An 18,022-nucleotide genomic window follows, 5' to 3' on the forward strand; every position below is an offset into this window, starting at 1 on the left:
AGTCTTAAATTTGAGGATGTGTAGCATCTTTGGTATAGAATGTGAGTCATGATTTGAATCTATAATTTGCAATGGTTGTAACATGTTGGTCTGACCATTGATGTGAATTATGGTATGGTCTACTTTTCATTCCTTCCCACCACTAGAATGTTTAGTGTTGACCTATTTTAGATCTCTATCTTGGCCAACCTCGAATATTATGTTTCCTCAAAGACAATATTTATATGAGGATGATCTAATTGTGTTAGTATGAAAAGGCACAACATTGTTATTGAAGATATGTGTGATTGAGAAGAAAGGATCTGATTATTGATGTTGTACGAAGTGTGTTGGTGTTAAGGAACTGGATTTAGACTAGTTTTTACAATGTGTATTAAAGTGGTTGATTACCTTTCTTTCTTTCTTTGGGAGTGAGATATTTTATGGGTAGTGAGCCACAATTTGTAAAAATCACCTTAACCATTGTTTTATATTGAGAACTAACATTCTCTAGGGTTTTTTTCCTTCTTGGGTTTTTCACGTCATATCTAGTGCTCATTGTGTGATCTATTGTATGTCTATGTTTCATGCTATATCTGTCTTAATTAAGTTTATTGGTTATCATGGATGAGTGAAAGCATAGATGTAATTATTTGAGATAACAATTGATTCACCCCCTCTCAATTGCCTAGATATTCAACATCAAAGTGGTAGTATGGATATGGGTTGCAGAGTAGTGATGTGTTTGTTTGAAGGTGTTGTAGAACAGTGGAAGATAGGTATGTATGTATGAAGATGAAGAACCTTGTTGATGGGTTGGGGTATGTGTAACAATTGATACTGGTGTGTTATAGTTGCTACAGATATGTTGCAGATGTATTTTTAAAAAGGGTGTTGCTTTGAAAATGTGTTGCCATTATGTGGATATGTTTTCATGTTGACCTAGTTTTGGATTCAGTCATGGCAATTGTTTTGGTGCTTTGGAAGTTATACTTCAAAAGTTTTTTTAGTGTTGATAGTGTTCGACAGTGTTTGCAGTGCTCCGCATTTTGGTTTTTGATGTTGATCTTTCAAAATATGTTGTTCATGACCTTAATTTCTTTATGTCAAGTTGGATTTTTTTTTTGCTTCAGAAGCGTGCTTGTGGAAGTTCAAGGATATGATCATTTTAGTTCTAGCCGACCATGAATATTTTTGTTCTTTTTTTGCTTTGGTGTTTGTAGCATGTGATTTGATCATTGGAATATTCTTGAAATATAACATGTATAAGATCGATGAATAAGTAATCTTGGGGAAAGTGCTCTTAAGGTCAACTTGATGCATATACCCATAGTATATATATGTTATGATTTGATTGATGTGATCTTGAAGAATGAGTGTGTGAGAGTGTTTGTATGTTCGTGTATTGAAGGAGAAAGGTAAAATTGGTGTGACAGTGATTAGAGTAGACAAATTGAGTTTGAGTTACAGTTATGTAGTTTTCTAAGTTCATTTTTATCTCTATTTCTTGGCAGTGAGCCTTCCCACAGTAAGCCATTGTATTTTGGGCAGTGAGCCCTCCTGTAGTGAGCCTTATAATATCATATAATTAGTTATATTATCTTGAGAGTTAACCCTCTCTATGGTTTTTCCCATTTGGGTTTTCTATGTACCCTTTGTCCTTGACATCAAAGGAGAAGAAATATAGATATTTTCTAAGGGATAGGGAGAGATATTGAATAGATGTATAGATAAAGAAGAATATGTTTCTAAGGGGGAGAAAAGTGGTTATAAGTGTTTTTCCATGAATGACAAAGGGGGGAATTGTTAGAAATATGTGTTTGGTTGGCATTGATGTCAAATCCAGTGATTTGGATTGGTATGGAAATAGTAAGTTAGTGTACAAAGTAAAGGTCTTATAGAGTAGTAGTATGTGTAAGGGTTATAGATAAGTGACATGTTTGTATGAAGGTGTTGTAGAATGGCAAAAGAAAGGTATGTATGTATGAAGATGAAGAACTTTGTTGATATGTCGAGTTGTAGATGTGTTACAATAGATGCAGGTATGTTACAATTATTGTAGATATGTTGCAAATGTTGTAGATGTGTTTATTAGAAGGGTGTTCCTTCATAAATTTTTGTTACCGATGTGTGGATATGTTTTCATGTTTACTTAGTTTTTGATTCAATTGTGGCAATTTATTTGGTGCTTCATAACTGTTTTTATTTTTGACGGTGTTTGATAATGTTTGCAGTGCTCCGCATTCCTCCACATTTTGGTTTCTAATGTTGATTTTTTGGAAATGTGTTGTTCATGACCTTAATGTCTTTATGTCAAGCTGGATTGTGTTTTTGTGCTTTGGAAGTGTGCTTGCAGAATTTTGATGATATGAGAATGTTTTTGTTCTTGTTTTGCTTTGGTGTTTGTACCATTTGATCTAACTGTTGGAATATTCTTAAAACATAACATGTAGAAGATTGATGAAGCAGTATTCTTAGGGAAAGTGTTCTTAAGGTAGACTTGATGCATATACTGGTAGTATATATATGCTATTATTTGATCAGTAGGATGTTGAAGAATGAATGTGTGATAGTGTTTGTTTGTTCATCTATTGAAGGAGAGAGGTAGTATTGGTGCAACAATGATTAGAGTAGGCATACTGAACTTCTGAAAATTAGCTTAGCTTATACATACTACTGCTTTGCAACACCTTTAATCTATTTCTAAGTATGTATACTTCTAAAAATGAAATTTGTTAGCAATATCCAAGAGGGAAGACTAAGAGAGGTGGGTGAATCAGTCTTCACCGGAATAACCGACTCAACCATAAAACACAGATTAGATAAAATACAACAATAAGACATATAAGAAAATTAATAGCACAACACACAACATCAAGATTTTGATGTTGAAAACCTGGTTAAGGGAAAAACCATAGTGGGAACCTACCCATAGTAAGATGACACTCTGCAGTAGTATGTGAAAATATTACAATGAGGAATGCACATGCATTCAGAAACACTTCCTAGAGCTCAATGCTCAAATAATATTTTCCCAGAAGGCTACAACCCTCAGGGAATTCTCACTGACTTAGAATAAGAGTTAGACTACAATCCGAAAGAAATGAACTGAAAGAATAACATCTCCAAATGCCTTAATACAATAATAGTTAAGCACAAATGTCTACCCTACAACTCCAACCTCACCACAAACTCAAACCTGAAGGAGTAATCACTTGTTCACACACAAACCTCTCATTGATAATGTAAACATAACATTGACACCCAAACTACATGACTATATCACCTATATATACAATTCATCAACTTTGATAACAAGGTCGGCTAAACCCTCAAACCTTAATTATAAAATTACATCACACGATACACAGATTGACCACCAGACCAATATAATGGTTTACATAGCATAGCATGGTCCTAAATCAAATTCCCAAACACACAAATCCACCAAAAATCATGCCAAGATCAACCGTAACACACTACACCACCAGAAATACTGCATAACATGCAAATTATCACCTGTTGATAGAAACAACCCAAAACTCACACAATGATCAATGCGGATTGACAAAACAAATAGGATGTGATTAAGAAACACTAGCAAACATGTTAGAATCATCCAGAACAGTTGCACCAGTACCATGATTCAATTGAAATGAAGATACACAAGACCATCCAAAGCAATATCCAAAAATCTCAGCACCAAAACTGATCACATTGGAATATATCGAAGGATATACCGGATTCTACAAAATAGTGATAAGAAAACCAACACTACAAACTGGATTAGAAAATCTTTCCAATTTGTAATCACCAGAGAAAATCACAAGAATATGTTGACATAAATGACAACATATCCTATTAGTAGAATTGACCAAAAATATCCAACAATCTCCCCCTTTGGCATTGATGGCAACATATGAATGTGAAAAACAATCAATGCAAAGAAAAGAAGACATCTCCAACAAACTCCCCCTAAGATCAAGACTTAGAAATATTTTTTTCACATGATCTCTCCCCCCCTTTGACAACAATTCCAAAGTTCACAAAATAGAAAACCAAACTCTCCAAAATAGAAACATGAATCTCTTTCCCCAAAACACAAACCACTCAAGTAGAGGAGCAACACCAACTCACCCATCTAGATAAAAAGATAAAGCTTTGAAATCCACCAGATTGATGCAACTTAATGCATCTAGTTCTCATTAGGAGGGGTGGATACCCCTAACTTGTCTCTCAAGTAGACAAATGTATCTGTAGGCAAAGGTTTAGTGAAAATATCAGCTATTTGTTCCTTTGTAGATACATACTCCAACTTCACCTTCTCTTCACTAACTTCCTCTCTAAAGTAATGATATTTGATTGACACATTTTTAGTCTTTGAATGTTGCATTGGATTATTTGGCATGTTGATAGTGTTGAATTATCACAATATATAATTGTAGGCTCATCATAAATAATTCTGATATCCTTCAACATTTGCTTCATCCAAACTACCTAAGTGCAATTACTAGCAACAACAATGTACTTAGCTTCAGTAGTAGATAAGGACACTAAATCTTGTTTATTTCTAGCCCATGAAACCAATTTCTTACCCAAAAATAATGCTTCACCTATAGTGCTCTTTTGGTCATCAACATCACCAGCCCAATCATCATCAATATAGGCACAAAGCATGAAATCATCATTTCTAGGATACCATAATCCATAGTCCACAGTTCCCTTCAGATATCCTGAATATTCTCTTCACAATAGTGACATGACTCTCTTTTGGATCATCTTTATATCTAGCAATGGTGCACACAACATGCATAATGTATGGCCTAGTTAGAGTAAGATACAATAGTCCACCAACCATAGATCTATACAAACTCTGATTAGCTTTAGGAGATTCATCATTCTTAGACAATTTACAACTAGACACCATAAGAGTTCCAACCGGTTTGGAGTCATCTAATCCAAACTTCTTTAGCAATTCCTTCACATACATAGGTTGAGATATGAATATACCTTTTCCAGTCTATGCAATCTGCAAACCTAAGAAAAAATTCATTTCACCAATCATAGTCATCTCAAATTATTTTTGCATATCATCATCAAACTTCATCCTCAAGTTATCATCACCACCAAATATTATATCATCAAAAAAGACTTCAACAATCAGGCTGTTATCATTTTCTATCCTAAAGTACAGATTGTTGTCAGCAACACCTTTACTAAATCCCAATTTCAAAAAGTATTTATCTAGTCTATGTTGGCTTGATGATGATTTTTTTAATGGATGACTTTATGTGTTGTCATTGATGGCACATATTCACACACACATATGTTCATATTGTCATAGTCATCTTAGCTAAGTCAAATCGGTACTCCTAAGTCTTTATATTGCAAACTGGTAGCATATGTATAGAGAAGTCTAACCGGTATATGTAGACAACCGATATACATAGTAAAGAAAATTGGTCTTGGTCAATTCCACTAACACCAGTTTCGAGATACAGTGGAGAGAATCAAGAAGATGAATGGAGACAAATAGTTTGTGTGTTGGAAGCGATTAACACTTAATCGGTATTGGTGTTCCAACTAGTTTCATTGATTGTGTGATGAGTTATTTGTAACTGGCATTTTTGGCGATAAATTATGATGTGTTATGGAAGATTGTCTAGATTCACTGAACCTAGGAAATTGTGATGAGGTTCTTGAGCCAACATGAAATCTAATGTCTATAAAAAGACATTGTGATGAGCTATTTTGACATGCAAGATACAAGTGATGTTATAAGTTAGATTTGATGCGATTTATTGAAGGAGTTGTAGAAGTATGTCGATGATGCAGTATTAAGTGAGCAGAAAAGGACCTATACAAGCAAGATGTATTATTCCTAGATCATACCACCTGTTGTTTTCTAATCACTACAATAGTTAAATCCCCTAATCGGGTAAGCTCCAACAAGCTTCATTGTACAAATCCTCTAACAAGGTGATTCATTAACTTGGATCTAAATCCTCCACTAAGGTTACCTTTAACCAGGTATTTATCCTAATAGGGCTTTGGGATCATTAATAGGATTCGCTCCCAACAGAGCACTTTGTAGACCTTAACCGGTTAGTTACCTATTTCTGCAGATAGTTAACTTGTGAGTCCCATCTCACCATGGTTTTTCCTAGTTGGGTTTTCCATGTATAAACACTTGTGTTATGGTGAATGCTTTACTTATTGTGAATGCTTTTATAACACTTTGGATTACTTGCAAAGTCTTAAGTAAACTGGTTAATTGTTTTTACCAGTCTGGGTTTAAAGTGTTATTATTTTTTCTATCACTAATTCACCCCCCCTCTTAGTGCTTTATAAGTCTATCAATTAGTATCAGAGCCTCACTTCCTTAACGCTTAATTGCTTGGAAGGAAACCCTAAAGCCATTATGGAGGATATGAGTTATAGAGAGATGGCTAGAGTATTTGATGCAACCAAGAAAGAACTTAAAACCCTGAGAGGTAGATTCAGAGCTTCACAAGTAAAGAGGAGATAATTGAGTGAGAAATTATTTGAGATCTCTGACAATAGCTCTTTAGATGAGGCCAACATTGATGCACTGGCTGAAGAAGTGGAGAAATTGAATGGTGAAAAGCTAAACCTAAGGAGAGAACTTGAAGCTCTTACAATCCGTATGAGTCAAGAACTTGAAGCAAGGAGGGCAACTGAAGACCTGATCAAAGAGAAAGATCATGAGATTTTTAAGATCAAGTAGGAGAATGCAGCTTTGCATGAACATTGGCATGAGGAGAAGGAAGAAAAAGAAGCATTAAAGTTGGATCTTGAAATGGCAATGTCTCTTAGAGAGACTCTTACAAAGCATAATGAAGATCTTACCAAAGAGCTTACTGAGGCTAATGAGAAACTCGATAAATTCAACAAGAGCTCCTCTATGTTGGATGAACATATCCAATCTCAGAGGATGAAAGGTGACACATCTGGACTAGGATTAAATACATCTGAGAAAGGAGAATCTCCTGGTACCAAGATCAACATGCATAAAGGTAAAATTGCTCCTAAGACTAAGAAGCCTACCGGTAAGAAGGCTTACAAACCTGTTTGCTTTATCTATCACAAAATTAGAAATACTGCTAATTTTTATAGAAGCAGATCTAATGAGAACACGGGCTATAATGCTAATAATAGATATGTGTCAAGGTCATTGTTACACATGCAATATGTATGAACATAGATTAGTTGAATGCAGATATGGAGTGAACAATCTAGCACCTCACATGAATCCAAGACCTATCGATGACTAGAGAAGTGCCTATGACAACTGGAGAAACATGAATTGGCAAAAACCCTATGTCAACTAGTTTAGTCCCTATGAGATGGAGAAGGTAACAAGTGTGATTTTCACAATTTGCAATAACTATGAACACGTGGCTATAAACTATAGAAGAAGAATTGGAAGAGGTAATGCAGGACCTTGGAGAGCATCTGGGATGGCCTACTATCATTTCCATAAACTAAGACACATGGCCAATTTTTGTAGAGAAAAGAAGAACCAATTGGTAAATCACTCTGAAGATCAAAAAGGAAAGCAGAAGGTTGATGTTGAAGAAACCAGAGCAAAGATGAACAAAATTTGGAAGAAGAAAAGTGAGGATAAGCCAGTAGAAGAATCAAACCCTTCACCAAGTGTGGAGATTGCTACACCGATTAACTGATGTTTTTAACAAGCCTAAGGGGAGCATATGGGTAAATCAACTTTCGGACCCCTTGAAGTATGTATGGTAAGAGAGTTTTACATTTTGAGTTGTAATATGATAATATTTTATATTATTATCTATCAATTTTATAAGGATTACCAACTGGTTATATATCTATCGGTATAGGCGAGTTTGTTAAGTGGTAATTAGGGTTTGTTACCCTATCGGTAGTGTAATAAATGTAGTGAGTAAGTTAATAAAAGTAAGTTTCATTGAGTTATTTTTACCCTAATTGCATTCGAAGAAGAGCTTGTGAGCACTTGCAGAGCAAAATAGAGCATTGTTAGCTGATTAAGAACAAATTTGTGTTATGGATCAAAATTTTAATCATATTTGAAGATAACAAAAGGTGAAATGGGTGTGAATACGAGAGAACAATCAGCAACCCTACCAGTATGAAGGGAACAAGGTATTTTTGTTAATCTCTCTCGAATCAACACCAACAGAGAGTCTTTTGATTACTGTTGAAACTATGAAATCTATGGAATCAGATAAGATAGAATCTTATAATGCATTGTCTCAAGTTCCATAAGGTGTTTTGATTAAAGGTGACTTGACTAGTTACATAGATTGCAAAATTGAGGACCTAGGATCATTGGCAATCTATTCTCAACTTAAATCTTTATGTGATAAGAGCAAGAAAATCAAACCTGAATATATTAGGGTTTATGAAAAATGTTTTCATAATGCAACCTATTTTCTTGAAGATTTTGAGGAAGGACATGTTAGGATTATCCTTAGTCATGTAGATGGTGGGATCATGTATCCTGATAGATCTCACACCATCACAAAGGAGGCCATTCATGCAGTAATTGGTTTCTGCCAAACCGGTGAAGTACCAAAATTGAGGACAATCTCAAAGGAGATTGTTATTGCACTGACAAAGACCATTGTTGATAGTCATGCTATATCGGTTAATAACATTGCAGATCTAGGAGTCTAATTTAAAACAATGGTTATTGGCTATCGAATATTCCATTCTAGCAGGTTGAATAGTGTACCATCTGTTGTTGTGCATGCTACCTACAAAATGATGATACAGAATGCAGATTATGATTTGTGGGAGGCAATGAGAAGTCAATTGATGCTAAACTTAGAATCAATTAAGAAGGAAAATGATAAAAATTTAAATATGGACAACTATTGATTGGTTTGTTTTTCTACTTTCAGAATTTCATTCTAGGAATTGGTGATATTCAATGGTCTAAGGACACACCAGTTACAACCCAAATGAAGAATAGCATTAAGGGTGTGAAGAACACATTTCCTGTTGTCATGAATAGATATTTTAATGAGTTTCAAAAGAAAATGATCATGAGATTAAGGTTATCTAATGAAGTGGTGAAACACTTTGAAAAAGACATCTCTTTCACTATAATCACTAACTTTTGCCTTATGGAGGATGTTGAACCCAAAGAAGAAGAAATGGAAGAAATGAGCTCTGAAGTCAGCTATGAATTACTAATTGATTATGCCAACAACCTTTTGGCATCTCCTAAGGATACAAATAAGAAAAGACTAGGAACTTATCAGGAAAGGATCGCACCTACTCAACCTAGTAGCGCTAAGGAGAAAAAGAAGAAAATTGGTCAATCTGCTTCTATGACCACCAGTACAAGGGTAACCAGAAGTATTCAAATCAAGAAGGAACCAATACCCAAGGTGTATGAAAAGAATAATATTACAACAAAGAAGAGAGGAAAACATCTCATTCTTCAAGCAAAATCTAAGGAAACTGATAATGAAGAACAATCAAAGATGATGAAATTGACTAGTAAGAAATCTAAACAAGTAGGAGACATTTCCAAGAAAATTACTCCTATTAATATTACAACATTCAAACCAATGAGTGATTTTGAGAGGAAATTAAAAACATTATGGAGGAAATGGTTTGATAATGTAAAAGAATATTTTGATTCATTTGATGAAGGTCAGAAACAAGAAATTGTTCAAGAGGTAATCAATCACCTGTGTCAATACAATTAGTTGCCACAAGATGTTGAAAAAGACATTTCAAATTCTTTATATTCAATTCTTGAAAATAAATTGAAGTTGATTTTAGAACAGGACCAAGAGATTATTGATAGATTTTTTGTTCAATATTTTCCTGAGTTGTCTTGAGATGAATTATTAGCACTGCTTGCTAAGTACAAAGGATAGTTTCATTCTAAGACAAGGAGACTAAAATTATTGGATGGAAAGATTCAACCTATTAAAGATGATACTCATAGAATTGCACAAGATATTCAAAGGATGAATGCACTATTGAAAGGATATGAAAATAAACCTAATCAGATTGAGACTGGAGCTCCACTGAAGCTAGATGCTGAAGAGTTTATTACACTAGATGTTGTCTATCTTGTCAAGAATAAGGATGACACAAGTTCTCCACTGGTTATATTCTTTATGGATGATACTGAAGAAATTCAGGATACTATTGACACAACTGGTAATGTCATTGAACTAGTTAAGGAAACTGAACAACAACCCAATATTGTTGAGAAACAATTAGCAGAGGAAGCACTGGTTAGTGAACCAAGAGTGGATATTCAACCACCACCAAAAAAAGATCATAATGTTGAAATTCAACTGCCACCAGTCACTACAGGCACACAGGAGGAATAAATAGAGACAGAGAAAGAGAAACCGAAGAAAAAGGATGAAGAGAAGAAGACTGGAGTGAAAAAGGAGAAGGAGAAAACAATAGCTGATGATGATGATGACTCAATAAGAATACAAGGTCCAATTGATGTGGATAAATTGAGCACATCTAAACTAATGGAGATTGCTAATTTTATGCAATCTTGGGCTCAAAAGAAAAGGTTGAAAGAACAAAGAAAAGAAGCAAAGAGTATACAGGTTGTTGTTGACATTTTGTCAAGTCTCCCACCAGAGATTGACATTGGTAATTTGTCTACCCCTATTGGCAAGATTGGATAGTTGGTTTATGATGCTACTGACCAACTGGAATCACTTGAAGAGGTAGCACATTCCTTAGCTGAAAAAGGTTACATAAAGAAAAGGGGAGAGCAACTAATGTTAGAGATTGATAAGGGCAAGATTGCTTTATCTGTGAATAAAGATCTTTTGACAACTACTATTGAAACTGGAGGTAGACTTTTGGCCTATACATCTAAAGTTTTATTTTTTTATTACGATTTGAAGAAGAGGTGAGAAGATACAGAAAAGGAATTGGAGAGGATTAGTAATGCTTATATATCAATACAAGATTCATCTTTAGATTTTGGCAAATCGGTTGATGCTTTGCAACATCTGTTAGATGTCTATGATTTTGAGTAGGTTAAGAAAATCAGATCCTTGAAAGAACTGAAGAACCAGTTGATTCCAAAAGTTGAAATCCTATAGAAGAAATACAAGGATTTTGAAGCAGTTTTGGCTACCCCAGAGATGAGCATAGTGGATGCATTGGAAGAATTTATTGCACAAATTATGACAACTATTGAGATCACTGAAACACTATTAGAAACATGGGATAATGATTTTGCACAGATGAAGATTCATTTTAGTGACATATTTTTCTTAAGAATTGCATTGAACACACCTTGAAAAACTCTTATATTTATATATATGTAGTTTTTTATGCAAATTTTGATGTAATATATATGTATTTTACTTTTCAATTTGGCATTGTTGTCAAAGGGGGAGTAGAAATATGTATGTCATGTGAAAATTGTGTATTTACTGTTAAGGGGGAGTCTGTATAATTTTTTGTAAGCACACTTAGGTGTAAAACTTTTCTAAGTGTTTCCATCAATGCCAAAGGGGTATATTGTTGGTTTGATGATGATTTTTGTAATGGATGACATTATGTGTTGTCTTTGATGGCACATATTCACATATTGGCATAGTCATCTTAGTTAAGTCAAACTGGTACTACTCTTAAGTCTTTATATTGCAAACCAATATCATATGTATATAGAAGTCTAACTGGTATATGTAGACAACCGGTATATGCAATAAAGACAACTGGTTTTGGTCAATTCCACTTACACAAGTTTTGACATACAGTGGAGAGAAGCAAGGAGGCGAATGGAGACAATCGGTCTATGAGTTGGAACCGGTTAACACTCAACCGGTATTGGTGTTCCAATTGGTTTCACTGATTGTGTGATGAGTTATCACCAGTCGTGATGAGTTATCTCTAACTGATATTTTTGGAGATGATTTGTGATGTGTTATGGAAGATTGTCTAGATTCACTAAACCTAGGAAATTGTGATGAGGTTCTTGAGCTGACATGAAATCTAATATCTATAAAAAGACATTATGATGAGTTATTTTGACATGCAAGATACAAGTGATGTTATGAGTTAGATTTGATGAGATTTATTGAAGGAGTTGCAGAAGTATGTCAGTGATGCAGTATTAAGTGAGCAAAAAAGGATCTATACAAGCAAGATGTGTTATTCCCAGATCATACCACCTGCTATTTTCTAATCACTACAACAGTTAAATCCCCAAACCGGGTAATCTCTAACAAGATTCATTGTACAAATCCTCTAATGAGGTGATTTATTAACTTGGATCTAAATCCTCCACTAAGGTTACCTTTAACCAGGTATTGCTCCTAACAGGGCTTTGGGATCTTTAACAGGATTCACTCCTAACAGAGCACTTTGTAGACCTTAACCAATCAGTTACCTATTTCTGTAGATAGTTAACTTGTGAGTCCCATCTCACCATGGTTTTTACCAATTGGTTTTTCCATGTATAAACACTTGTGTTATGGTGAATCTTTTACTTGTTGTGAATACTTTAATAACACTTTTGATTACATGCAAAGTCCTAAGTAAACTGGTTAATTGTTTTTACTGGTCTAGGTTTAAAGTGTTATTATTTTTGTTATCACTGATTCACCCCCCCCCCCCCCCTCAGTGCTTTATAAGTCTAACAGTTTAGCATACCAGGCTCTAGGAGCTTGTTTCAGTCCATAAAGAGATTTCTTCAACTTACATACCATGTCTCTATCATCTGACAGTGAAAATCCATCAGGTTGTTCAATGTAAACTTCTTCCTCAAGATCACCATTCAAAAAGGAAGATTTGACATCTATATGATATACTTTGAAATCTTTATAAGCATCATAAGAAAGAAATAGTCTAATAGCTTCAAGTCTAGCAAATGGTTCTCCTCATAATCAATCCCTTCTTTTTTTGAATACCCTTTGTAGACCAGTCTAGCTTTATTTCTGACAACTTCATCGACTTCATTCAATTTATTTAGGAATACCTATTTAGTACCAATAACATTCTTATCCTTAGGTCTAGGCACAAGTTCCCAAGTGTTATTTTTTTCAATCTGATCTAGTTCTTCTTCCATAGCTCTCATCCAACTTTCATCTTTACAATCTTCAACAACATCTTTAGATTCAACTTTGGAAATCAAACATACTTCTTCAGTAGCTAACCTTACTCTAGTCATCACACCTTTATTTTTATCACCAATAATCTATTTTCAGAATGATTCAATCTTACATACCTCAGAGTCTTCTGATTGTTCTGATTTTCAAGTTCCTACACTCATTTACTAGCAACATTAGGATTTACAATCTCTACTAGATCATTCTGCTTAGGCTCTTCAGGCTAAATAGGCTTTAAAATAATATGTTGATCATCATCATAACCACATGCTTTGATCTCTTTCCCAAGGTTCTCATCCACCTTCACATTTTCACTCTCTAATATCTTTCTCGGTTTCTTATTATAGCACCACTAGGCCTTGCTCTTTTTTGAGTATCCCAAGAAAATACTTTCATCACTTCTAGCATCAAACTTTCCTATGTATTCATCTCTCTTGATATAACATTTTCTACCAAATACTTTGAAATATCTCACAATAGGAACATGACTCAACCAAAGCTCATAAGGGGTCTTACCAGTATCTCCTTTGATGTGAACTCTATTGAATGTGTAAACAACAATACTAATAGCTTCTCTCCAGTAGATCTTTGAAACATTCTCTTCAATCAGCATAGTCCTTGCAACATCCAAAATAGCTATGTTCTTTCTCTCAATGACTCCATTCTGGTGAGGGGTTCTAGGAGTAGATAATTGTCTTCTAATCGCATACTTCTTACAAAATGAATTGAACTCACCAGAATAGAATTATCCACCTCTATTAAATCTCAAACACTTCACCTTCAATCCAGACTCAATCTCAACCTTAGCTTTGAATATATTGAATTTATCAAATGCTTTAAATTTCTCATTAAAAAAGACAACCCACATCATCCTAGAATAATCATCAATTAGAAACATAAAATATCTATCACCTTGCACGCTTCTAACATTTGTAGGTCCACATAGGTTGGTATGCACAAGATATAGCAATCCATAAGATGTATATTGTTTTCTTTTAAAAGAAACTCTTGTTTCTTACCCAACTGACATTCCTTACATACCAAATTAGCAGGCCTAACAATCTTAGGTAGATCTCTAACAACATGTGTAGAACAAATCTTAATCATTGAATCAAAATTTAAATGACACATTCTCCTATGCCATAACAACCTCTCATTAATATTAGCAATCAAACAACTTTTCTCACCAACATTCAAATGAAAAATGTTACCTTCAGTCTTAGTTCCAGATGCCATCTCTATATCAGAGGTATTTAAGATATTGCATTTACCATCCTTGAATTGTAGATCATAACCCTTATCAACCATATGTCCAACACTTAAAATATTATGCTTCAAACCTTCAACATACAAGACATCATGAGTGTTATGCTTACCATCAAAAGTAATAGAACCTCTCCCATGAATCACACAAGCTTTGTCATCTCCAAATCTAACTATTCCACTATCATATCTTTCCATGCTTACAAATTTTTTTTTATCACTGATAATATGATGTGAACAACCACTGTCAATCACCCATTCATCCTTCTCTTCAACTTTACCAGCTAAAGCTTTCTCCTCAATAGTATAGCTAGTGGAATCAACAAGTATAGGTCCATCTTCCTTAATAGCAAGGAATACAACTTCATCTCCATTAGATTCATCATTTGTAATTTCTTTTTTAGCAACATAATAATAGTTCTTCTAATTTCTAAACTTCTGGTTAGGCTCATAAGACTTGTCATACTTGTCATGCTTTTCATATATATCATTTCTATCATTCTTATCAAACTTATCATGTTGGTCATACTTAGCCATTCTCTTCAGGCATCTAGAAGCAAAATGTCCTCTCTTGTTAGAAGAGAAACATTTCAAAGGCAACTTTCCATCATACTTACCAACAACTTTAGGCAATCTCTGGGAAATCAGTGGTTCAAGTTCATCCAACTCCCTTCAATGCTCTTCCATCTCTCTTCTCTCTCTTTCATATCTAGATATTCTGCACTCATCAAGATCATATTTATGGTTACCAGATATAGATGTTGATGCTTTGAATGCTATCTCAAACTTTCCATGTGATTCTCTAAATTTACTCAACTCAAATGCAACAAGCTTTCCGACCAACATATCTCTTGTCACTATAGTCACTCTTTGAATCTCATCAATAGCAACAACCTTATGCTTATAGGCAAGAGGCAAAGATCTCAACACCTTAGCAACAATTTCATCTTCCTCAATGGTTCCACCAAAAAATCTGATACCTAGGACAAGGTCATTCACCTTAACCATAAAAGATTGTATGTTCTCATCATCTCCCATCTTCAATGTCTCATAGATTCCTTTTAAACTCTGGAACTTAGCAACCTTCACTTGTTTATCACCTTCATACAACACCTCAAGCTTCATCGAGATCTCATGTGTAGTCTAAAGTCCCATTACATTTGTCATCTCAAAATTAGTCAGAGCACTAAGCAATTCTTCCTTCACTCTAATATTATATTATGGTTCCTTAACCTCATTAGGAGTAGATGGTCCACTCTGAGGAACAACATAGACATTCTTTATAATCTTCCAATAATCTTCACCAAGACATTTCAAGTGCACTTCCATCTAGTCCTTCCATATAGCATATTTACTTCCATCAAATCTCAAGATGTCCTTCTTAAAGATTATACCTTGAGTTGCCATCCCAGATCTTCTCAATTAGTTAAGATTCTACCAGAGGATCTATCTCTGCTACCAATTGTTAGCAACATCCAAGAGGGAAGACTAAGAGGGGGGGTTGATAAGTCTTCAATGAAATAACAAAATCAACTAAAAAACACAAATCAGATAAATTGCAGAAATAAGACATATAAGAAAATTAACAACACAACACACAACACCAAGATTCTGAGGTGGAAAACTTGGTTAAGGGAAAAACCACCATGGGAACCTACACATTGTAAGATGATACTCTGCAATAGTATGTGAAAATAATACAATGGGGAATGTGCATGCATTTAGGCACACTGCCTACAGCTCACTACTCAAATAATATTTTCCTGGAAGGCTACAACCCTTAGGAAAGTCTCATTGACTTACACTAAGATTCAGACTAAATATGGAAGAAATGAACTGAAAAAATGGCATCTCCAAATGCCTAATTATAGTTCCGGTTAAGCATAGTTATCTACCCAACAACACCAATCTCACCAAAAACTCAACACCAAAGAATAAATCACTTGTTTGTACACAAACCTCTCTCTAATAATCCAGACACAACATCAACACCCAAACTACATGACTATGTCACCTATATATACAATTCATCAACTTTGATAACAAGGTCGGCTAAACCCTCAACCCTTAATTATGAAATTACATCACATGATACAAAGATCAACCACCAGACCAATATAATGGTTTACATAGCATAGCATGGTCCTAAATAAATATCCAAATGCACAACTCCACCGAAAATCACACCAAAATCAACCACAACATGCTACACCACCAAAAATACTGCATAACATGCAAATCATCACCGGTTGATAGAAACTATCAAAAAATCACTCAATAATCATTAAGGGTCACCAAAACAAATAGGACATGATTAAGAAACACCAACAAGAATGTTAGAATCATCTAGAACAGTTGCACCAACACCACATATCTCTTGTCTGAAAGCTCAAGAACACAACCAATCAGTAGTTGTCACAAAAAAAGATAACTTGCAAAGCACCAAATCATGATCCAACTAAAATGAAGATACACAATACCATCCAAATAAATATCCCAAAAGCTCAGCACCAAAAATAATCACATCGAAATATACTGGAGGATATACCGAATTCTGCAAAATAGTGATCAACAAACTAACACTACAAATTGAATTAGAAAATCTTCCCCATCTGCAATCACCAGAGAAAATCATAGGAATATGTTGACATCAATGACAACATATCCTACCAGCAGTAATGACCAACAATATCCAACAAAATTAGCTTATGTATATTCTATTCCTGAGTAGTGAGTATGTATACTACTGCTTTCCATAATGAACTTCTGAGTAGGCAAAATTATGTATCATTAGTGAGTAGCTCATTTTTGTTTCTATTTCTTGGCAGTGAGCCTTTCACTAGCATGTCATTGTATTTTAGGTTGAGAGACCTCTAGCAAGGAGCCTTGTAATCTCATATAACTAGTTATATTATCTTGAGAGTTAAACCTCTTTATGGTTATTCTTGTAGACACTAAAAAATGGTCAACACATGTGTCTCCTATTTTTAACATATCATGTGCATAGTGCCTCTTAGGTTTAATTAATTAATTAAACCCCCTTTTACTAACGATTCTTCTAAGTCCTAAATAAATAAATTTAATAATTTATTTATTTATCCATTTTGTCCATTAATTAAATAAATTCATTTTATTTAATTAACTAATTCATTTATTAATTTATCATATTTATCTTCCTCCAAAATAAAGATAATTAATAAATTTTATTTATTAATTCATCTTTATTTCTTGCTTTTCTTAATTTTTAATTCTTCCATTGTATCCTCTTATGTGGAGATATTTAATAATTTTTATTTGTTAAATCTTCTCATATATCCTCCTAATTTTCAAATTTGGAAACTAATATCTTTCCTTGATTTTCAAAAATCAATCTTTTTGGCAATATCTCATTAATCTTAATTTTTAAATTAAAAAATGAGGTATGCATCTTCAAAAATCTACTTTTTGTGATAGGATATTTTATTTATTTTTAATTCTTCTATTTATCTTTTCGAATGAAGATATTTAATAATTTTTAATTATTAAAACCTTCTTGATATTTTCAACTTGCTAATTTGGTATTTATGAGAAGATAATTAAAGATTTTATTATTTATTCTCATAATATCTTCAAATTTGCTTTCTTCTATTTTCGTCCTTTCCTAAATGGCAGCT

The sequence above is a fragment of the Cryptomeria japonica genome, chromosome 4 (assembly GCF_030272615.1).
Source record: "Cryptomeria japonica chromosome 4, Sugi_1.0, whole genome shotgun sequence".
Classification (NCBI taxonomy): Eukaryota; Viridiplantae; Streptophyta; class Pinopsida; order Cupressales; family Cupressaceae; genus Cryptomeria; species Cryptomeria japonica.